The 25,837-nt window shown below is 34.9% G+C and overlaps 1 protein-coding gene across 2 annotated transcripts in view; it reads left to right on the top strand.

The window, feature by feature from the left end:
• Positions 1-310: 310 nt before the first annotated feature.
• The window catches only part of LOC106790840, a 165,261-nt gene continuing 139,734 nt past the window's right edge, over positions 311-25,837 (top strand). For both annotated transcript variants that reach the window (XM_014756047.1, XM_014756062.1), the window contains exon 1: positions 311-1,604. The gene's annotated coding sequence lies outside the window, so the exon portion shown is untranslated. The remainder of the gene's footprint in view (positions 1,605-25,837) is intronic.

Raw genomic sequence — 25,837 nt, forward strand, 5'->3', positions numbered from 1 at the left:
AGAGAGAGAGATAAAAATGGAGGGGATGAAAGAGAAAGAAAGAAAGAAAGAAAGAAAGAAAGAAAAAAGAAAGAAACGAGAGAGAGAGAGAAACACGCGGAAAGGTGAGAGGAGAAGGTAGAAGAAGGGATGAAAAAGGGTGGTGGTGGTGGAAACTGCGTCGTAGTGGGAAAGCGTTGCCGAACGGGACGACATGGTGGGAGGAATGAGACGGAAGGGTGAGGATAACTAAAGAGAGATAGAGAGAGGGCAAGAGAGGGAGGAATAGTGGAAGAGAGAGAGAGAGAGACGACGAGGGTTGGTTCGCCAAGCTCAGTTACGCCGCGCCCCTTGCGAAGAGCGCTGCGCCTCGCGAGCGAGATTGTAGTATCTTTGATTTTCGAACGGGGCCCTTTTTCCAACTTCCAAATCATCATCCTCATCTACGAATTCAACGTCATACGTCTGGTCATATCCCCCCATCGTCATATTTCTTTACTCAATTATTTTCTTTAAACGATCATCACGAATTTTGGCGATAGTATTTTTTCTTGTTCATTGTTTCCTTGCTTGGTTTGTTTTGTTTTGTTTTTTTTTTCCGTTTCATATCATCGAATAAAAGAAACAAAACATTCTAAAACTCGGATTGGACTGGATTGGTTTCGTTGGAATCGAATCGGACTGGTACACACAGCACGTGCACGTGCTTTGGGAAAACATTTTAATCGGATCCGTATCCATGGTCTAATATCAGTAGTGAATTATTTCTCTCTAAAGCACGTGGAAAAAACTGATAGATGTAATAACAAAAGTTTGTGTATAGTGTATTCGGACTCTGAGTAAGTAAGTTTCGTGCTCGGTATCGATTACATTCGTAAGGATTGTTATATTGTTCGGATTATTGATACTCGAGTTAGAGTTCGTAAGGATAAACAGAAGTGTTCGAGGATTCTAATTAATATAATAATATTTATCAAGTGGAAAGAGGGATATGATTTTGTCGGTGGATTAGTTGACAACGTGTCTATTAAAAAGAACTTAAAATAGAAACAAATACGAAGAGAAGAAAAACAAAAGAAAAAAAAGATTAAATACTTGTTATCTCGAAATTGATTTTAGCAATAAGGTGGGACACAAGTAAGAGAAGTAAAAAAGGAGAAGCGTAAGAAGAAGGAAGAAGAAAGAAAGAAGGAAGGAAGGAACGATGTGAAAGATCGCAAGCACGAGTGAGAAAGAAGAAAGAGTGTAACGGAGGATAAGGAAAGGGGGGGTGGGTTGGAGAACGAGAAGAGGGCGGTAACGCGCGCGCAAAAGAGACGCACCTTTATGAAAGTTCGACGATAGACCAACAACAATTCGTTTTGCGAAAATCCGTACCGACGACAAAAGTGAACTCCCCGCCCCCTTCCTCCTATTCCTCTTTTTCCTACTACTCCTCCTACTCGGTAAAAAACATTTTCTATAGCACAAAAGCTGCTGCTCTATCATCGAGAAATTTTCCAAATATATTCGTGAAGAAATCTGTCTTTTGCCGTGTGATGGACGAAGTGGAATCCGACAGCGAATCGACAACGTTGGTACCTTAAAAGAGAAAGAGAGAGAAAGAGAGAGACCATCCATTAAAGGTAAATAAAATGCATGTTTCTCATCCTTGATTGCACGATTTCGATTTATTCTAATATCATTACTATCACTTCGTTCTAATATTCAATACAATATTGTTCATTGTACATGAAATCTCTATTATTAATTTATTTTGTTGTCGTTACAAAGACTATGGTTTTTAACTTCCACGAGTGATACTTTCGATAAACTCGTTCAGATTGTTTTACCTAAGTCAATGTTCCATCAAACGAGATTGTTTTCTTACGAAAATCTGATATATTATATAAATATCATAAATTCTATAATAATAATAATAATAATAATAATAATAATAATCTAATAATCAAATAACCACAGAGAATACTTTCGGTATTAGCAGTTAGGTTTAGGGAAAGTAAGAAATTCGAAGAAAATATCTTGGCATAGAAGTTTCGAACGAGCTTTTAACGGTGTGGGCGGAAACGTCGAGTGTCGAAAGCCTTCGCGCTAGCTAGCTCGGAGCCCTCTCGTGACGGTCTGGAACTTGCTAGTAGATTTGGGCGGGCAAGCGAACGTTCGTACAAGTTTTAAAAGTCGAGAGCCTTCCTCGCACCCCCCTTCCACCCCCTTTAACCTTACTCTTCCGCTTTCGAAACTTTTCAAAAGAACTCGACGAATAAAATCGACAGTTGTGTCCCCGCCCCCTCCCTCCTACCTACCTTCTCACCATCTCTGTTACTCTTTTTATTTTTATGAGTGTGTATGTATGTGTGTGTATACAAATGTAGGTATATTAATATTATTGGTATATGTTTAAATGTGAGTGTCACTTCGCCATTCCTCTACACTTCGAATGGTGTAAGCAAATGGGGTTGAATAACTTCAACCTCATTTTTTACTTTTCACCCTTGTCTCGTATAAGTCGTACTTGATAGTCTAGGTCAAGGAACTTAAACTTTACTTGTTTTGATTACTTTTTTTCAATACATAACTGTTTAAATGTTTTCCGAGGGGAAAGAAAATATCTGTTGCTGATAAATATATATAATTTTAATATATATATGCGTTCACAAAAATTATTTTATTTTCTCTCTTTCTCTATCTTTCTCTTTCTCTTTCTCTTTGTCCGTGTAAAGCTTTTAAATGGAACTTGGAAGGCGTTAAAATTTGGCGGGCGTTCCCTTTGTCAAAATACCTAATGATTAATCGTGCGTTTCTCTCTCGCATTAACCTTTGCACGCATTGAATATGTATGCTGATCTCTCTTTCCCGTATAATATATACATGGTACCAAATACATAGCGTATATTATATATGCTATACATATATATATATATATATATATATATATATATATATATACATATGTGTGTCAGCTTTGTAAGCAGCGTGAATTCGTCAATGTCGGAAATCGGAGCGAAAGCTGGGTGAGTGATCGACTACGGTTGAGCCTTTACACAATATTTCCACCCTGTATATATTGCCAATCGCATTCTTTCCGCTAGATTGATATTAGACATGTATAATCACGTAAGTATTCGATTTTGTTTTCTACTTTCGATAAATAGATTAAATTGTCGATTTTGAACATGTTCTTATTTCATAGAAATATTCACGGATTTTAATTGCTATCGATTACTGTCGATTCATTTTTATTCCTTAATATTACCGAAAAACAAATCTATCTTTTTCTTATGATTTAATTTAATATATTCTTTTTCATATATTCCTATGTTTTTTTTTTTTTTATTGCTAGTAGTAAAATATATATAAAAAGAAAGATAAATTCGGTAAGAGAAAGGGGGAGAGAGAGAGAGAGAGAGATAGGAAAGAGAAACGAGGAGTTTTATTTTTTTATTTTTGTATGAAAAAATGAAAAGACTTCGATTTCAGTTCTTTCTCTGTACGAGAAGTATATTCTTCGTCGCTTTTATTTCCTTATCGAATATTCGGTCCTACCAATATTTGTTATTCCAACAACATCACGCATAAACTCCCCCAAGTCCGAATCGTCGTCCTTCTTATTCGATATTCGTTCGTTCGAAATAAATGGCCGCGTACTGAATTAATGATCTTCGATTTTTCCTTTCCTCCAACTTCCCTCCCACCCCCCACCCACACTCCTTTTTCCTTGCTTAATAGATAGGAAAATATATATATATATAGATACCTGATTTTGTTGATAACATAGCACAAAATAAAATAAATACTATTATTCGGAGTCAATATCTATGATGTGCTAATAAAAGACACGTCAGGAAGTTAAAAATAAATTCTGAACGACTAAGAGATAGATCAAGTTTTATGAAAGATTTTTCACGATGGATAAGAAATAAAACAATAAAAGATAGGATAGGATAGGATAGAATAGGATAGAATGCAACGATCTCACGGAGTCTTCGTCGTTTTGGCAGAATAGTTTCTCGTTTCGAGTAATTGGCCGTCCAGTTGCATCGTCGAGCGTTAAAACGTCTTATACGATGCGATCTAGACACAAGTGCAGAAAAGTTTCCTTCTTGCCAAACGATATCCTTCTCTAATTGACCATTGGGATTACATTTTCCCGTTTTCTTTACTTTTACGATGAACTCTCTTTCACTTTTTCTATGTTTTACTTTGTACCTTTGTTTCTAAAGAAACGTTAAACGTATTTCTATAAACTTTACAACTTTTTCGATCATTCGAAATTGATAAACGATAATTCATTTCGTTTCATTTGATCGTTTATTTATATAACAAATATTTTCACATCCTATGATTAGATATTAATTAATTTTTAATCCTTGATGATATATGTCTTTTTTTTGGGACGAAAATCCTGAATATTTCAATTGAAATGTCAAGCAAGGAATATACATATATATATATACTTACTTGTATTAAAGTCGTAGGATTCCAGTGATCGATTGCAGTAGGTCGAAGGGTAACTCTTCCATTAACTTATCACCGATCGAAGACAGAAACCAATTAGTATCGGGACTGATCAATGATCTTAAGACAAGTTCGATTTATCATGATGTAAATAAAAGTCTGAACGTTTTAAGGGAATTCTTTGTGTTCTTTAAATGATTGGAAAAAAACATTTTTTTCGTAAAGTTATATAATATATCGTAAATATGAATACATGTACTAAGAATAATTAAAATTGTTAATTGTTCATAATTATAGAAATATAAAATTTGGTAAAAATCTATGAAGTTTGCTAAACGATAAAATTACACGTGCGTTGGTTTGGTTAAATCGGTCAAGTAATAATCAAATGTTATAATGTTCGTTCGTTCGATCCAATTTTAGGTGTTTCCCTTTAAAAAACAAAAAAAAGAAAAGAAAATAATTAAAAAAGAAAACGATAGGAACAGCCTGGTGAACAGGATTATTTCTATGAACAGTAATGTGGTATTATCTTGGCAAGAATGCATTTTCTGCGCGTCACGTGTGCATTATTTTTCACCAAACTGAATGACCAACTTGATATTTAACGAAGGAAATGAATGACTCGACGAACAAAATAATAATATACGACGAAAATAATATATGATAATAAATGAAGATTTATTTTCTCGAAAGATTTGTACAAATTTGTGCGCGCGAATAAACGGGTAAGCATAGAAAAAAAAAATAGTAAAAAGAGAAAGAAAATAGAAAAGAGACCAAAATGACTGATGAAAACCGAACAGAGAAAGAGAGAGAGAGAGGGGGGAGGAAAAAGAAAAATGAAAATGAAAGAAAAATAGAATACGGACGAGAAGAAAAAGAAGAAAAAGAAGACCGGACATTTTCGAGAAGAAGAAAAACCCGTTAATCTCAACTCTTTATTTCGAGGTCTTAAGTGGAACTAAAAAAAAAATAGGAAGGAGAGAATAATCTTACTATACCCAAAGCGGAACATGAGGAAGAAGAATAGAAAGAAGTAAAGAATAATGAAAAGGAAGATTGAAGAAAAAGAAGAAAAAGAAAAAGAAGAAGAAGAAGAAGAATATGAAGAAAAGAAAAGTTTAAAGAACATTTATCTCGCAAAGAACCGAGCGATGGAACTACTCCGAGACGTTGGGAAAAATTGACTTATTAGGTTGGTCGATGTGATGAGTATAGTTGGAAGGGGTTGCATGGGTGGTTCGGGGGTGAAGGAGGAAGAAGAAAAAATGTGTTACACCTTTCGCAACAAATTATTCTTGCCTGTCGCCCGTCATTTCTTTTCTCGACGTCTCGTTTGGCATGTATCAACGTTGCTGGAAGGTCGAGCAGACGCAAAGTACTCGTGATTGCGTTTGCATACTCGACGAGGTTGACATAATTTATGGGAGCTAGGGAATAGTCGTGTTCTCTTTCTCTCTAACTCTCTCATCCCTTCTCCCTCGTCCTTTCCCTCTCTGTCTCTAGCACTTGAATTTCTCGATCCCCGTAGCTACGATCATTTCCCCTTTAATCTGTTCCCGATAGGTACGTACGATTAGACGACTATACTGATACGGAGGAAGCACTGGAGAATATCAGCAATCGGCGATGCTGGTGTACAATGTAGTTTGAGTTTAACTATGGATAGTATTCTCTCTCTCTCTCTCTATCTATCTATCTATCTATGTATCTCTCTCGTACTACAAGCTTATGACCTTTTCGGTGTTCGCGAAGTACACCGAGTTCCCACTTCTTCCCCACCCTCTACCACCCACCCACCCACCTACCACCTCCCACTCGTCTCTTTCTCTCTTTATCTCTATCTCATTCTCACTCTCACTCACGCACAAGTCGCACATCCGTTGTTACAACATACGTAGGCATATGTATACGTATTGTGTAGTTCGATCCGATCGATGAGAATGAAATTGCTTCGCGATCTGCGACCAGAATTGTTGCTATGGGATAGCTCAATGGGGAAAGTGGTGAACGACGAGTGGTGCCGAGTGCACGATGGTTATATGGAAGGGAACAAACAACCCGAGCATTTTCTGCGAATCGCCAGCAAATATACCATACCTCTTACGTATACGTATAGACTACTTTGGGTTTGTGTTTGTACTTTATAGCACGGTGATTTTATACTTCGGGCGAATCTTCTTTTTCCAGCAATTTTAACCTATAGGAAAAGGGTAGAGAAAGAATGAAAGAAAGAAAATAACAGTTCGTTATTACGTTGTACGTAATCTTAAACGAAATACGTACGATTGTTTTAGTTTTTCGAGCTAGTTTGAAAAATTGTATGAAATTTGTTTTAAAAAAAAAAAAAAAACAAAAACAAACACGAATAAATAATATATTATCTTGATATAGTTAATCGAGTTCCAGTGTTATATTAACCTCTTAATTTTTGATCGAGGAATAGATAACGAACGGTGAAGAATCGCACCAACTACTAGCCATCGTAATTTCCGTTTGAAAAATTATTCCTCCCCGCTGGAACTTTAGAGGAACGATCGATCTATCGATCAAACGAACGATCGATCGATCGAACGAACGATCGTGGCAAAATCGCGTCGGGGTTACTACTTTGACGATTCGTTTCGTTCGATCCCCGATAGACGTCTCGCAAATTTCCGCGAATCCGTAATTTATTCGCGGTAATCAATCATACCTGAACGAAATGGCGACGTATCACAGCACATATTACGGTTCACGGATAGACGGGATCGCGATTTTCTTTGACGCGTGCCACGCTGCTCTTCTCTCACTCATATTCTCTCTCTCTCTCTCTCTCTCTCTCTCTCTCTCTCTCATTCTTTATCTCTCTATCCCATCGCGTATTGTCGCGATGCACAAGCAATATCAGGATACGAAAATTGGACGCATTGAGAGAACGAGATAGCAAATCGCAATCTCGTGTGATCTTCGTATTAATGTTGACGATGCGTGTACCGTGACGATCAATATTGAAAAATTCGTTCTAGCCTATTTCTATCTGGCTAATCTACGATCTCGATAATCGATTTTTCCCTTCAAAAATGATATTTCCTTCTTGATGAGGAAAAAACGCCTTTTTTTCCTAGACGATCGATTTTTAAACCACCGGCAGATGTTGCCGATATTAGAATCGGATATCAGGCAATTTCAAATGAAGCTGAGAGAAAAAGAGAGATAGAGAGAGAGAGAGAGAGAGGATACTTATTTTAAGATAAACTCTAAAGTTTCATAACAGCCGGTCAATGATTTTTCACGAGTTTACTTACTTACGTTCACTAATTAAAGATCCAATATCTGCTGGATGCAATCGCGATTTAAAAGTTCGTTGCGGCACAGTAATCCGTTTAGCCTCGGAAAATTGATCTAGAGAGTTATATAGATCCGATAATAAAGTAGGATCCAAGTGCCAAGCATCCATAATCAAGACGCGGAAAATGCCAAAGCTGATATTGGCTTCGAGCCCAGGGATTTTATTTACTGCGGCCTTTTCTTATTCTTCTTTACTTTCTTTTTTTTCTCTCTCTCTCTCTCTCTTTCTCTCTCTCACTCACTCGCACGCTTTTTCTCGTTTGACAAAAATAACGCTTGCTTTATAACCAACCGATAGTTCGAAGAACTTCTTTCGGGAGAAATGATTTCGGTGACTTTAAAATTACTTTCAAAGCGAAAAATAAATCAACGTATTCGCGTAATTGAATAATTCGTTAAATTTATTATCCGTATTATATTTATTTTTCGCTGGATGGAAAAAAAAAAGGAATTGTTGGATATAATTTAATTAGTATTTTGTTTCTTTTTTTTTTTTTTTTCCTTTCACCGAATTGCAACTCGTTTGTGGATATCTCTCACTGAGTGAATGTATTTACAATTAGAAAAGCTCACTCTCCGAATATAATATTTAACGAGCGCTTTTATGCGTCCGGTACGCGGAGCAGCACTCTATCCGATAGGTCATAGTAAACGAACACACGCTAGTCACAAATTTAACGAAGCGTGTTTTAAACGCACCGCGTACGAATCGCATTGCATGGATTTCAGGGTTTGCACAACGCAATGGGGGCTCAAGCCTTCTCATAGCGTCGCATAATGTATGTACGATGGAGAAAATTATTTAGAGTGCGAGAGCTAACGCCATTTTAACGAAGTTTCGCTAGATCGATTTCGCGTTTACTATTTTTTTCCTTTCTATCACGTTTCGCACACAATTCCCCTTTTATTCGGTTTTCTTTCTCCTCCTCTCATACGTCACCCGCAGCACGTTTCATTCCCTTTTAATTGTTTTTTTCCTCTTTTTTCTTTCGTTATTTCTCTCTCTCTCTCTTTTTTCTCTCACACACTTCGGTGGTTTGTTTTTCTATTGCGTTATTTTAGAAAAAAATAAAATAAAAAAAAAAGAATAGAATAATAGGAATAAATAAAACCGAGAAGAGTTATTTGAAATCAACGAAAAATACACGCGAAATCACGGTGACGCATTTAACTTGAAAAATTTTCTTTCTTTAACTTAGTTTAAACTTAACATGATTCACGTTCACAAAAGAGAAGATGAAAATGTATTCAGGTTCTGTTCCTTTTATTGCCTAGATTCACATTTATTAACTTTTGAACCTCTCGGGCACGTATATTTCAGTAGGACTTTTTTCTTTCGTTAGGTCCGTCCGTCCGTACGTCCGTACGTCCGTACGAGTGGCTGCTGACTTTCGGCGAATTTTCTATCTCTATTTTTCTTCGATATTTTTCTTTCCCTCGATTTCTTCTCTTCTTTCATACCGTGGCTCTGCTATGCGGCAGCAGGGATTCCGTCCAAACTATCCAAGAAATATAACGACTTTAAAAACGTACATAACCAATTATAAATAGAATGAATTATGCATGGGGTGGGGGGGGGATGCATTTAAATTGAAAACAAATGGACTCTGTATTTTGTTAACGCATACTATTTTGACATGATACGTTTCATTTAAAAAAAGGTCTACCTATGCGTGCAATAAAAACGTGGTCGAAATGGTTAACGAAATGATGTTACATTGTCAGTTTCTAGTATCTCGAACATACGATGAAAAACAAAACAAAACAAAACAAAAAGGCTGCAAGTTTTTGTTTTATTAATACTCAAGTTGAAAAGTATATGAAGAGATTTTTAAACGATACCGATGTGTGCCCATTCGAGTATAATTTTTAAATAGACAATATTATTCTCTTTATATATCGCGTAGCATGCAATATTTAAGGGATGATAGAAAATTCTCAAAATAACAACTAATAATATTTTTCAATCGTCTATATTTTAAATTCAAAAAAATTTAAATATTGAAACAAAAATTATAGTACGATATTAACCATCATTTCGTCATCGAGTGGTGTAATTTAAGATGCACGGATGGAAATTTGGAATTTTTCGAAATATTTTAAGCCTAATTACGAATGAATATAATATATAGGTGTGGCATAAGCAACTCATTGATTAACCGATTAGGTTTGCGATGAAAGAACGTTTGAGTACGCATCAACGAATAGGCACGTCAACGGGGGTTGCTCGAAATGGTGCCGAGTCAGGAATGGAAAGGTCGCGAGTCGCGAATGGAATACCGCACATACATACCTATATATATATATATTTATATATAGAAGAAGCTCATATGTGCGAGAACAAGAATTCCCCGAGTGCTCGCGCATTCCACTTCTGCTTTTTCTCTTTTCATTCTTTTACGACGTAAATCTACCAACTCCCTCCCCCACTCTCCCACCCTCACAACTTCACAACCACCACTTCTACCATTCCTTATACGACTACTTTCTTTTTTTTTCCTTCCTTCCCTTCCTTCTTACTCTTCCTTCATTTCAACCGTTTTCATTTCTCTCTCTCTCTCTCTCTCTCTCTCTCTCTCTGTTTCTCTCTTTTTATCTAAAACGGCACCTAGTTTCGTTACAGTCGACTTTGCTCGTTGAATCTCGCGAGACGACGGGCGTTACGTTAGAAGAACTTCGACAGGGAAAAGTTTTTAACGGTTTAACATCTTCCGTGTTATTTCACTTATATTCCCTGCCTATCCGTTAAATATTTTCCATCTTTTCGTTTTTTTATTTCTCTCACGACAACCCCGGAGCCTTCCCAAAAAACGTTGACGTCCTTTTGTATTCCTTTCTACTAGTGAGAAAACGGTTTAATCGAATCAGTCGCACAATGGGAAATTGAAGATTAATATTTGAAACGTAAATAAATTTCCCAAATGCTTTCTCCCAAAGGGATGTACACTTGCATATAAATGATACGTATAAAATAATGATTTCATACGTGATACGAATAAAGCAGGGATTATTCATTGGTCCTGGAATATGGAATCTGAATAAATTCGTTTTCACTAAAACTCTGTGCCTCTATACCACCTATCCTTTTTCTGTAATATTGTTTTTCTATTAATCATGAGACATTTGAAATATTTTATTCTGACAAAAGGATCCGAGTTACGAATCCTATTGGATATCTATTATAAATATTTCAACGAAGTACGATTTATTTTACTTATAATAAGGGAACAAATTAAAATCGATCGCAGTCGACATGTTTGCGCGAAAGAAGAAAAGCTCTCACTATACGAATAATAATAATAATAATAATAATAATAAAACAGAACGAGCGACGATTTAAAGCATTTCATTAATTATTATAATACCACAGAAATTTCTCGTATTCGCGATTTCAAAGACTAACAAACACGGTAGGTGTATATGAAGTTTAATTTAATTAACAAAATATGTATATCAGATCACTTTTTTTTAACTATAGACAACAACAACAAAACGAGGAGTATAATAAAGTTAATACTTTTGTTATTTAAACGAGAGAAGTGACATAATAATTTCTGCTAATTTTGCTCACTCTCATTCGAACTATGATAAAATGATACTTGGGTCACCTTGGCAACACCGACCTTTGTATCGTATTTCGTCCGAATAACGTAGCTCCGGCAAAAGGCGTTGAAAAAAATGAGATGCACTTCGTCTAAAAGCGATATAAAGGCTGGAATATGCGTGTACGGTTTTTTTTTCTTTCTCGCGCAATATGTTAAAAAAATATACGCTTATACACGCGCTCATGATATTAGTTGGAACGAGAGAGGTAAAAAAAAGAATATTAAATATGTGTTGGAGAGAGAGAGAGAGAGAGAGGTAGAGTCGTTAACTTTTACCATATCTTGGAACAAATTAGTACGCAGTGATGCGTTAGAGGTGATGTATAAGATAAAAAAAATATAATAAAACATTCTTTTAACACACATTATTATAGAATTCGTGAAAAAGAAACTGAATCGTTGGACTGACTGATCTATACATTAAATTATCTAAACCTTTCGATCAACATTTTCACGAATACCTATTTTATTTGATATAGGAATTGTCCCGATTTCGCATTATTTTAATAGAACTAAACTATTTTGTTTTTTTAAATGTGTGTGTTTAACAATATCGTTCGTATAAATTTTCTTTCGAATAAACGCACGTTGGTGTGCACGAACATACATTCTTTTATACTTTATATCAAATTTGATTTATTTTTTTTTTTCTTTAAAAAAGAAAGTATTTCTTAGCAAGTTGTATCGCGATCGTAGGGGTCAACCTATATAAATTTCACCCTCCGAAACAGCCCGCCTTTCCTTCGTTTTACGTTGTCAGTTCTCTCTCTCTTTTTCTCTTCTCTTCTCTCTCTCTCTCTCTCTCTCTCTCTTTTACTCTCTTGCTCTTTGTCTCGCAGCTTCGTTCTCGGTGGTAGCTCTACTTCTTTCACGCTCCGCTTGTAATTCTCCTCGTGCTCGAAAATACGTGCCACCGGCACAAAACCACTCCGAGTTACGAGACAATAGACGCCTATAATCGCCAGCATTTTACTTTATTTTCTCTCCTTCTTATCGCGTCAGGAACGCTTAACAACGAGGACGAGATTGAGGTGTTCGAAAAAAAAAAAAAAAAGAGACGAATTTGTTTTCGTCCAAAATTTAAACGTCAAATACTATTCATCGTTCACACAAAGATCGAAACAAAATATTATTTTTTATATTATTTCTCTCTTTTACATCTTGATAATAATTATTTTTTCAAATAATTCGATTATAAATTTTATCACACATTCAAAATAATATTTAGAAATTTATTATTTTTAATTTTAAATACAATTGAAATCCATTTCTCGGACGAAATTATCGAATAACTTATGTCTTTATCTTTCCTTTTTCTTTTTTTTTTGTAGAAAAGTCTGAGGGAAATTTAAGTTCTTAAAATATGGATCAGTAATTAGTTGGGTGATTTGCGAACAGTCAAGAGTTAAAGTGCCTCGAGTAATCAGGAAGCTATTTTCTGCAACGTCGGTATCCTATCTTATCGTTTGGTGCAAATATAATAGGTCGGCGGTACGTGTTTAGAGGCAAAACGAGTACGTTTCATTGTGGACTATTGTTTAGAATGATATGCGTGTTTACGAGAATATAAACGAGACGTGATATTATACATTTATACGTAATCCTGTTTAAAATTAAATATCGTTGCATGAATATAATATACGTATATGATATATAAGTTTTAACGTGATCTCCGTTGATATTAATTTCTAATGATCAAAATTATTGACAATAAAATACTGATCAATCCACTGATTATTATATTATATATCATAAGGTTAATAAAAAGTTTAAAGATAAATTATTATTACGAAAATATATATTAAGTTAATTTAATAATATATAAATTACAAAAACATTATACTTATTGTTATAAGAGAAAGTAATTAAAATAAAGTATATTATTGTAATAAATGAGTTAAATCGAGGTAAGATAAAGTAAAGCCTTAAATTAGCAAGTAAAGTTCTAGATTTCAAGATCTTGTGTTCAGCAGGAACGTTGAAAAGACACACGAGCTCTCGATAGAGGAACGAGAAGAGGAAGTCGATGAAGGAGCCATTCGTCGTCCTTGTTCTCGTCGTCGACGGGATATGTTAATTAAGTAAGTCATCGACCTCGATCTGTGCTCAAACTTCCAAGAACATCTGCCGAATTGCTAATCGCCCGACGAACGCTCCAAGTCTGAAGAACTTTCCGTGACGCATCTCGTTTCGTCCCGTAAGGTTCTACTCGCATAATTTTGCCATTGAACATTACCGAGGATCGTTGTGTCCCGCATTCAGAATCAGTCGAGGAAGCGGTGAAGGGTGGAGAAGAAGAAGAAGAAGAAGAAGAAGAGGAAGAAGAAGAAGGGGACGAAGAAGAAGAAGGAGATGGAGAGAGAAAGAGAAAGAAGAAGAGGTGGGGAAGGTGATTCCAGCAGGGGTTTACCATCTCGTTCGTTTTCCATCCACCGAGTGTGTGCTCGCGCGTGCCTTACCACCCTCTCAGAAAGCTCTTCTCACCATCACCACCACTACCACCAGGTCTCTTCGTAGCACTCTTGGCAGTCTGGAATACAAATTGCTTGATAGCGTGTCGTTCTGCGAGTAAAGTAGATAACAGTAATTAGAACATCATCCCGAACGCGAGCAGGCCCAGTTTAGTCTCCAAAACATGTTAGGTTTCTCGACAACCCATCTCCTCTAACGTTCGTTAAACCCAACGATTTAAAACAACTTTCCCTTACTTACCTTCTATTTTTCTCTTTATGGCTTTTCATTTGAAATTACCTTTAATTTCCTTTCTCTCCAAACGATCTCGTCACTTAAACTTATCTACTAACGGGAATTGCTTGTTAATGCTTATCGGAAGTATCTAATTTTCCTCTTCTAGATCGAACTACATTGACTCCTATGTGTGTTCTACTTATTACCGGTTAGAATCCGATTTAGTTTCGTACTTTTTTGGAAAACTCGATAATGCAACGGCGTATCGAGATCGTCTATCTTGATTCAACGACCCTATTGCATTAATTGCATTAGTTGCAAGTTACGTGGTGACGAACAAATCCTAACAAGATACGGTTTGCCCAATACCCTGCGTTTAATTGCTTACTTCTATTAACGCGATGGAAAGAGACAAAAAAAAAAAGAATTAGTGATATAGATAGACGTGGATTACGATTTAGTAACGTTTACTATTTTCGGTAGAAAACTACGGGAAATTCAAACATCTATCTACTAGAAGCGTGTATGAGGGCACTCGTGCGTTACGATAATGTACAACGAATTACTTGTAGTTTTCTAGTTTAGTTTATCTGCCTGGTGTTAATTCATGTGTATTTTAGAACGGCTAAGCAACATTTGTCGCGTGTACCAAAAGTATAATCATTTCTCTTTTAACCTGTAAATGCTAGGTGTGTAGATGCAAATTGCATTTAAAAGTCATATTTATTACATTAAAACAAGAATAAAAAAAATATAGAAATTGCGGCAGACATTTGGATCGAAGTATAATTGATGTTAAATTATGCGGAGAGCTATTAAACCTTGATAATCTGTAATTGGTTAAATTTAATTCGAAGATTTTTTTTCATATATATAAAAACAAGAAATTTCTCTCGGGTATAATTGTATTTCTTCTCGTTTTTCCTTTTTTTTCTTTTTTTTTACAATGTTTCAAAACGTTGGTTTAGTAAAAAGCGAGGAGTATGCAAAAAAAGAAAAAGAAATAAATTAGGTAAAACAACACGGTTTTTGTTTTAAAATTAAAACCACCCAAATGATATACGTGTTTCCCCGTGTTGCGTTTAATTAATGATTTTAATGTTTTTTTTTTTTTGCGAAAGCTCTATCAATACGATTCATACGTATATATTAGTTTTCGAGTATAATAATATCGAGTTATTCATTTTCTTTCTTATATCGTTTGTGAGAATGTTTTGTGATTTTCAGTCATGACGCGTTGGATCTCATAGAATGCATTTGTATTGTCGACGATAAACCACACCCCACAGAAATTTTCCAGGGACGTCGTCGCGCGTCCGTCCACGGGACGTATGGATTTCAAGCCGCAAACAAATTCTCTCGTTCTCGTCACACAGCAGACTACTACGATGGTACACGTTTAATTGCTTCGCACGGGATCGAGATGGATGAGTGCTTCCTATGATATTTCCGCGTATGTTTCGTCGAACATTGATGGCGGTGACTTTTGATGCATGGCTAGAAAGGACACCACTGGCTAACGAAATAAATTCTTTCGCATATCATTCTCAACATACCTAACTATCTCTCTCTCTCTCTCTCTCTTTCGTTTGTGGTTCACGTATTCAAAACCGAATCGATTTCTCGTTGAAATTCCAAGAATTAAATATTTCATTTCTATTATGTTAAATATCTTTTCAAATAAGAACGCGCTTTTTTGTTTTTAACGTTTGTTAACTGCAAGAAAATTTTCTATCGGAGTTATTTAGTCCTTGGAACGAATGGTAAACGAAGCGAGAGAAAAATTTTCGACATCGTTAGCATAAAACGCATCTCTCCGCACAACTGTTCTCCCCTTCCCACTAACTATTTTGACTCACTTACATTAGTTAGTCTTTATCTTTCTCTTTCTTTTTATCTTATTGTCTCTCTCTCTCTCTCTCTCTTTCGCATTATTTTTTCTCACCGCGTTGGCCACGAATATTCGAGAACAAAAATGACACTGCCGATCGTGAAATGAGTTTTCAAGAGATCCCAACGCTCGGGGAGTTTCGAAAAGATCATATAACGAAAGAAGAAGGACCCACTTTGGTAACTTTTTTTCGCGAAAACTTTACTCGGAGGATGCGCGAAAATGGGCACGAGGGAACGTAATTTTTCTTCCGTTCTCGTAGTATAGTCGAACGGAAAATGTGTGTACTCTATTTTTCTCTTCTTTTCCCTACGAAATTATTCATTTTTTTCTTCTTCTTTTTCCCTCCCACTGTGCGCGGGTGTTTCTTTACTTTTCTTTCACTTTAAACATATATATAGAGAGGAAGAGAGATAGTACTAAACACCTGTCGCACGTAGAATTGTCAATAAATATCGGCGTAACATCAGAAGAAATGACTAACTTAGGTCAACCAATCTTACATTGGTTTGTACTCTTTGTTTCACGATGAATCGGAAACTTCATCGATAGTTTTGATTTCGCACTTTACTCAACGATAACCTGTCGTAGAATGAAACGACGACGACGACGACGACGACGACGACGAAAACCATTCAAAAACTTTCTCGTGTCCTCGTTTTCCCTTTAAAACGGTACGATCTCTTAGTCTTGCGATCGACGACTATGGCGACGGACAAAGTCGGTCGTTTGAAACTTAGAACCGAGGCTTTGAGATTGTCCTCCAACCTCTATCTTTCCCCTTAAAAGACGTCTTCAAACAACTTTGACTTTTGGAAAAGGGATGCGACCCTTCTCTTCTTTTCTTTTCTTTCTTCTCGTGTTCGCGAGCTTTCAAGTAAAGGAGAAATGATACGTATTTTCTTTTCTTTTAATTGTTATCTAACTTAAAGATCTTTCGAAAACTTTTACAAATGTTATTTTGTTAATAAATAGGTATCGTAGGAGGGAATTTGGACATTTAAAAGAACTAGAACTTCGTTTTGATTAGTTGGACGTTTCGTCCCTTTATTAGGACTTCTTCAGCAACTTAATCTCTAAAGTTCAGCGTCTTTTTTTTTATTTAAGCAGACATACATTTTTGTAATATTCAAAACACTATACATCTAAACCTTGTTATCTCTTGATCCGTTATATTTGAACACTCAACAAAACTGTTTCAATCTAGACTTATTTTGTTATTTCCTCGCGATCATGTACTTTATATTTATTATTTATATTAACTAATTAATTATAATAAAAGTTAAGAGAGATTATGTATAAAAACATATAGTATAAACGTAAACCAATAAAAATGATAAATCAAAGATGTTATCTCTCATAGATTATCAAAGATTAAATTATATATATGATACAATGATAACAATAGCGCATCGTAGATCAACTTAATTAATTCTTTAAAAATTTCATCGTCACACATTTTCGAGAGATACGAAATGAAATCGCCAAGGTAGAAAAGTAGAACGCGAGCAGTCTGCTACGAGGCATTCGCCCGTAATAATTTTCGTCCAGTAAATTTCGCGGATAGGCTCGTAGGTGTGTTACCAGTGGCGCACCGAACTATCGTATAATTTTCCACCGTATAATTGTCACATTTAGTTTGGTCACCGTTACCGGCAATTTAACCACATATTTTTCGCTCCCGTGCCTTTCTCACTTTTCGTTAGATTCTAACGTTAACGTTGCTTTGACCCGAGAATACGGCAACGCTTTGTGGTTGGGTTTTAATTTTCATCGTGGAATACGTGAAATTGTGAATAAACATATTCGTCAATCTTTTATCCTAAATTACTTGTAAATTATGACAATGAAAAATAGATCACATTCTATTTTTGAATTTTACGAGTTAACGTAACATTTTAACATTTAAAACGCGATCATATAATCGTATTTGTTAGTCGTGAATGTAAAACTTCTGTGGGGTTCTTCATTTACACGGTCCTATCTTTTTTTCTACGTTGTCCAAACAATTCCATTTTTACGAGAACCGAGAGGAATGTTCGTCGTTCGCGTGTGACGTTAAACAGAAATGCACCGAAGCGAAATATATCAGAAAACCAGCGTTATTTTCCTTGCTGTTTGTATACCCCTATCGTTTGGGATCCGCATGATAGACAGTTTCTGTGTAACGCCGTTCCATTTAACGTACGAAACGATTTTGGCCAAACACGAAGAGGTCCGAGGTTTCTATACGTGTATACATATACATATGTGTATTTGTACACATGTATAAACCAAGTTCGTTCACGAATCCAGTATTAGCGTTCAACCCGTGAAAAAACGATCCGATAAAATACAATAGCATGTAGGTAGTTTTGACGAAGGGTGAATCGCTTTTTTATCAACAGATCGATATCGATCTCGTTTACTCGATTTTAACGTAACGTTTCATTATTCACGGTTACGTACCTATCTCTCGTAAATAGAATCGAATAATCGCGTTTAAAATCGTACGTCGTGCACGGAATCGAAGTAATGTTTGAATTAGCCCTGTCATCATTCTCCCATCGGGTTTACCCTATTTCCGTTTATACGAAAACAAACGAAAAATCGTGATGTGTATTTTATTTATTCAACTTTGTCCTATACATTAACATTATATTCTACGATCGATAAGGAAAAATACGGAATAATCGTTGAAACGAAAGAAAAATATTGGAAAAAGTCGTCGAATCATTTTGATATATCAAAGCTGCGATTACGCTGGAATGTATGAGTGGACGCGCGCGCGGGCGTCCATGTGTATTTGGGTGTATGTGAGTGGATGGGTTGACAAACGGAACGCATAGACGCATATGAGAGTTTTTGTTCGGTCGAAATTCCGCTACGCTTCGAATAGAAACGCGAATTCGCGGTATACGGGTAGAAGGAAAACATCAAAGAGAAGTCGCGCATCATTAAGCATATTTACATTTTCAACGAAATCCGTTCGAAAAGAAATATACATATATTATATATACGCATACATAATGTTGGGAGTAAATAAATTGCATAAAAATGTTCGATATTGAAGGAAAGTATACTTGCGAATTTGTTTTCTTCTGTAACAAGCCCAAGTAGAAATGATATACAAATGTTAACAAATGAGACTTTATATTCGAGGGTAATCAAGTACACGTGTCTCTTAAATTCTAGATTTTTTGTGTTTTACGATTTCAAAAAATATCGGGTTATCTGTAATAAATATATTTTCCTTTTCCACAAGATTCTGACTAAAAATTTTGATACATTTCAAGTAGTATAAACTGAGATATACGGTCAGACGGTGATACTCGCAGTAGTAAAAATCTACGATGTGGTCAGACAGGAATCGAAAAATTTGAAAAAAGAACGAAATAATAAAGAGAGAGAGAGAGAGAGAGAGAGAGAGAGAGAGAAAGGAAGAAGAATAAGCGCGATGGACGTTAGGAGAAATAGTGTAAAATCAGCAAAAGACCAACCTGAATTCATTCAACGTAACACGAGATTGGCTGGGTTCTCGTTGCATGCACCGGTGCACTGATTTTGTATCTGGCTCTTTTTTTCTTTTTCGTTTCTATGATTCAGGTGTCGATGTAGCTACTCGTCGAGAAAAAGAGGAATGGTAAATTGCTGAGGTAAGCGATACCAAACGAGAAAGAGTAGGAGAATGGTTAGGGACGGTGGCGGGGGCAGGGCGGGGGAGAGAGGAGAAGTGAGAAAGAGATTGTAAACGTGTGAACCCACAAGAATACTTTGGTATCGGGGAATATTTCAATACAGACAGTCTTTCGTGGAGTATCTACATCGGTTCAAATGGATTTGGCAGAGGAAAATTCGATGGTACTCGTTGTCGCTTATTTTTCTCATCGATAAATCCTTTTATTCGTTTTTCCATGCGTTGTACCAATGTCCTGATAAAAATGTCTCCTATTCGAACCACCCCCAAAACTGGGTTACATTTCTAACCATTAGAGAGAAATTTGTTTTTTAAATTTCATTTTATTTTGTTTTTATTTATTTGATATGAAATATCTTATATTTTCATAAATTTCATCTTCTTATTTTACTGGGGAGTACCTAAAAATAAAAGAATGGGTTTACTCCAATGGAATTTTTCTATTTTATCGTCTAATAAAAGTCGCGGAATTTTTGAGAAGTAGATCGAATGGAAATCGTTGGAGAATGTTGGCAGGAAGGTGATGTGTGCGTTTAAAGATTGTGAGGAATTTTCAAGAGAGAGCAAAATAGTTGGCAAGAGGGGGTGAGTAAACGCACGGCAATCGAGTGAAAAGCAACGTCAATGGTAAAACCGAGTCCTATCTCTGCATGGCAGTCGAATAAATGTTCGATGCGGTCTGCTGTATCTATAAACACTCTTGTGAATACGTGTGCCTCTTGGAATCCTTAAGTGCTAATGTATACCAACTCTTTATAATACATACATATGCAATTTGTGCAGGTGTATGAAATTGTAGTGTGAGATACCAGGTGTGTGTATATATATATTGAAAAACAATACACAGTGAGGCATTTAAATTGCATAATAGAATAAAATAATATAATATAAAATAAAATAATTTTTTTATATAGGGCAAAGTCATACTATTTAAATTGTATATATATGTAATATATATATATATTAAATATATGCAATAGAGTAAAGTAAGTTTCCTAAGCTTTTTATTTCTTTTTTATTAAAGTATATTTTTTATTATACTACAAAAGAGGCACGCGTAGGTCGTAAAATAATTTTTTTAAGCTCTATATATATATATTTTTTTTAATATTCTAGAATTATGTATTTTTTATTACTTTACATAAATTTAAGTAAATAGTAATAAGGGAAAGGTTTTTTCTCTTAACGATATTTGAATTAAAATATCTCTGTGGGTAAGAATTTTTGTTTTAAAATAAATTTCATTGTTTTTAAAATAATCCTAGAAAAAAGAATTATTTTACTTCTACACAACACTGTGTGTCATTTTAAATAATCAAAGAACTTTTTCTACAATATCTTAAACTTGTCAATTTTTTTAAATATTTAATCCAACTATATACATATATAGATGTAAAAAGGTTTCTTACGTAGTCGCATAGATAGAACGATTAGGAGAAAATTCCCTAAGCTTTCTTGAATGTAACCGACGATATTCGAGTAACGCCAGAATGTTGTTTCAGTCTCACGTATATACTTACTTATCGTTGTCCCAGGTGAGCAACTATTTAAAAATGTATCCGTGACTTTTTTCCTATCATACTCGATCGCTTATCCTAGTTCTTCGTACCCTTACCTACCCTTTTCTCTAACCTTTTAACATTTACACGATTAAGATTTGCCAAATCTTACTAGAGGTGTTTCATTTCTTTAACAAAACTTACTTATTTTAATTCAAATTTGAATTCAAATGATTTGGCCATGTATTTTACGGAAACTTCGTTTAAACTTATTACTTTAATTGAGTGTAATTCTATGTTATAGAATTTGTTAAAAATAAATATAATTTGTACTATCGAATATATTATTTTGATTGTATCTTTTTTCGTTTCATTTTTTCGAAAAGATCGTAGCACAGAGGTACGATAAGAGACAGGTATTCTGTATATTCTTTTACGAGTATTTTAAAATTCGAAAATAGAGGAAAATATAATAAAAAGACAACTTTCTGTTTTTCCCCCATGTCTCCTCTTTTCTTATATTTTTATATTTATTTTTATTTGTGTATTTTTTTTTTATTTCCTCTCTGTGTTCGTTCTATTTATATTTATTCTTTTTTCGTTTCTTCTTCTTTTTCTTCTTTTTCGTAGAAAACGCGAGTAAAACAACTCGACGGAATTATGAATTCTTTTAAGGAGCTCGCATTTCCCCCCCCCCCTTCCTCCTTTGGAAAAACGAAGTCCAAGGAAAGCTACGTTTTTCCCTTGGTATGACAAATTATGAAAGTCCTTCTAAAATCCGCTTCACATCGTCCATGATAAATTATAAAAGTCAACGAAGAAGGTTCTTTCTCTCTCTCTCTTTCTTTCTTTCTTTCTTTCTTTCTTTATTTCTTTCTTTCTTCCATTCTTTCTCTTTTCTTTTTTCTCTTTTAAAGAGTACACAGTAAGGAGTTAAACGATGGCAGAGTTGATGGTAGTCGATGAGAATGAAGTTGTTCCTTTGTTGCAATGATTTATATCATCTAACAAAAATGACCGAGCACGTTGCTAAAATATATACACACGTATAGTATATAGTACATATACATATATACATATATATCATACACATACGTATTTACCTGTCTTCTTGGTTGTCTGACTTCTCGCTAACACGTTTCCCATCTTTCCATTTTATTTGTATTATTCTTCGTAGCGAGAGAAGCAGAAGTTCCATTTACGAGAATCGATCGTGAAAAATTTCACCATTTCTCAGAAGCAAAAGGTAGTAACTTCGAAACGCGTTACTTGACATATTACAATTCGACGACATCTCGACAAAGAAATATGACCGTCTTCGTGAACCGTGTTATAAGTATTTCATCGTCTTCCCGGTACGCGCCTTCCCGTACAGAAGAAAGGCAAAACTTTCGACAAATTTCTGCAAATTATAACGAAAGGATTTCTCCTCGGATAAGAGAAGAACTTCGTCTTCCGATCTTATTAGTCAGTTGGACGAAACTTCCTCTCGCTATTCTCGTAATTCATTGACGTAATTAAAAAAGGGAGCAACATTCATCCTACGAAATGAACGAACTTACACTGTCTGAGAATATTTGAAAATTCTTACGTAAAAATATGAATACGCGTATAGAATTGCGAAATGAGATAAAAATAAAGTAATACCTAATATCGTGTTTATCAAATAAATTCTTTGATAGATGAATGATGAGAAAAAAAAAAAAAACTCATACGAACGTATGAGAAAATGAGAATGTAATTAAACACTAAACGTTAATATTATATCCTCGTAAAATCTATTCGATCTTAAAAACTTCGTATAGAGAAATAGGTTTTTCTTCTTAACGCTATCGTAACGTCTCCTTTTGCACATTTTTACTCGAATTAAAGCCGTGTAACGAACTTGCGATCGCGATAACGAGTGAAATACGTCGATGCGAGATAAAATTGTTCTTTCCTTTTCTTTCCTTTACTTTTCTTTTACTTTACTTTTCTTTTCTTTTCTTTTCTTTTCTCTTCTTTTCCCTTTCTCTCTTTATCTCTTTGTTAGCCGCAGGCTAAATTCCTTCGGAGAGACGGAACAAAGCTTGAGTTTCTCTCTTGGCTTTTTAGTTTAACGTCCAGTATTACGATTGGCAAACGAGAAGAATTTTAAACGATCCATTTTCCGACCGTTGTATTAACGAAGTTGGGTGAGGCGGAGGAACGGTGCGAAATATTGTAATCGGGTGAAATGGATATATATATATATATATATATACATACATATATATAGATATATATAAACGCAAATAAGCCGCAGGATCCGTACGAACGGATCGATGGGTTTCATCGTGTTGCGGATAAATTCGATGGATAAAAAAAAAAAAAGGAAAGAATAATACAATAGTAATAAAACAAAACAAAAAGAAACAAAACAGGTACGTATACACACATACACATATACACACACACACATGTTACGGAAAAAAAGGGAGAAACAAATATAAAAAAAACACACATATACCACGAGATATTCCGGTGAGCGAGTTAATCCTGTAAAAAATGTCAGCTTTTCGCCGACTGATTCCGTCCTCCATCAATTTCAAGCCCGTTCTATTCTCGACTTTATGGAGACCTTTTTTCCTATCTCTCTTTCTCCCCCTGTAACTCTATTTTTTTTTACTTTGACCTACCCCAAACTTCAAATAATCGGATTCGATAGATATTTCGGTATTAGCGCAGTGTCATGCTCCGAATCTTTACAAAACAATAAAAAAATTGAAGAACGTCAAAATATTTTTCAATTTTGTATAATGTAGGCTTTTTTATCTCTTTATATTATAAATATATATATGTATATGTATATTGATATATTAATATGTATTTATTTCAATACATGCACCACATTTGAAAGAAAAAAAATGATGCATTCATCTGTTAGATTTCGTTAATTGTTTTATATTGATAGGCTTGCGAAAAATAAAATATTTACACGCTATATTATATGAATAAAAAATTGTAAAATTGTTATGTTCGTGATATAGGAACAAAAATGTATCTCCCGAATGAAATTGTATTTAATTTATTTTCGCGCTTATATAAGAAAAACGTATAAAATATAAATGATAGTAAATGATGTTGTTACTAATGACATAACTAATTTATTATGCAAGTGCAAGTGCAAGTGCATATTCCGCTTTTTAGTAATGAGGATTTTATTTTAGTTCATGCGACAGAAACGCATACAGGATGGTTAATTTGATATCTTCTCGTCCTTCTCCTTTGTTCTATTAATCTCTCCCTCCCTCCCACCCTTCCTATTTCACTTTCTCTCTCTCTCTCTCTCTCTCTCTCTCTCTTTCTCTCTCTCACTCACTCTCTGTTACTCACTTCTCAAAATGGCAAAGAGCCAAAGAATAAAATTAGCCGTGATACCCACGATAGTCCTAGCAATACAACAGAATGAAGTCATTACATTAATTGCCAGAACGCATAACAACGAGACAGTCCGTTAAACCGACAAGTGTAGGGGTTGCAAAGGGGGTAGGTTGGTTGCTAAAGGTCAACGCATTTTTAGAATTTTAATAAGCACGTTTTGTCGGTTCTCGTTGACAATGATTACATTTATGTTTCTTTATTTTTCTCTATTTTTTTCCCTTTTCTTTTCTTTTCTTTTTTTCTTTTTTTTTTTTAAACTTTCTTCGTTCCTTTTCATGCGGAAATAAACGCGGATGGTAAAACGAATTTTTAAATTCTATTTTTAAATTTTTCCGTAAATATATTTCCAAAAGAGTAATTTATTCTTAGTATGCTTGTACTACAGTTTTTTTTTTTTTATCGTATAATCGAAATTACTTTTTTTCTCGTGGAATAGAATTACAAAAAAAGAAAAGAAAATAAAATATGGTAAATAAACGATTGGGTGGTCGTTGGATTTTTGTCGATATTTTTACAATTCTATTTCTTAACAAAAAAAAAAAAAAATCAAATCGTTCGTTGAAGAAGGAAGTGAGTAAAATGAACGACTTTAGCGATATCACCGTCTTTCCTCTTTGTCAATCTCCCCACTTTTACCCCGTTTAAACGAGAAAACAGATACGATGGGGGGTTAAAAAAAAAAAAAAAAAAGGTGGTAGGAAAAAGCGGTTTATATGTTCGAACTCTGGCGTTGGTCCAGTTTGAAAAAAAAAATCTATATTTTAACTTAAGGAGACCCTTCTTAATAGCACTACCGTCCCAGTTCTTATAATTGGACCACTGAGAATTCATCTTATCCGTTCTTTTTCTAACCTTCAGAAATGTTTGCGAACTTTAACCATCATCATCAGACTTTCTTACGTTTCTCTAATTTCGATTTGTTTTTTTTTTTTTCTCTTTAAATGAAAATATTGAAAATTGTCGTGCAATATGAAATTTAATTTTATACTCGCAATCGTTTTTACCTTATCGTTGTTTGTTATATCGTAGAAAATTTTTCTAACGATAAGAATTTTACCGATAGAAGACACGTAGATAAAGTGAGACTGTTGTGGGGAGGTGGGGGGGGGGTTGAGGTGGATGGAAATGTTTTCGTATAAAAACTAAAAGAAAAGAGATAGGAAGGGGAAAAAAAAGAAAAGACCATCTTTCCCATTCGTTCGAATTTCGATGGAAAAGCAGACTTACATCGATTTCCATGACAATGGAACGGCAATACGTCTTGGACTCGGAATCTCGATGAAATATCTCTCTCTCTCTCTCTCTCTCT

This window comes from Polistes canadensis, unplaced genomic scaffold (genome assembly GCF_001313835.1).
Source record: "Polistes canadensis isolate GaletaPanama2010 unplaced genomic scaffold, ASM131383v1 scaffold_7, whole genome shotgun sequence".
NCBI lineage: Eukaryota > Metazoa > Arthropoda > Insecta > Hymenoptera > Vespidae > Polistes > Polistes canadensis.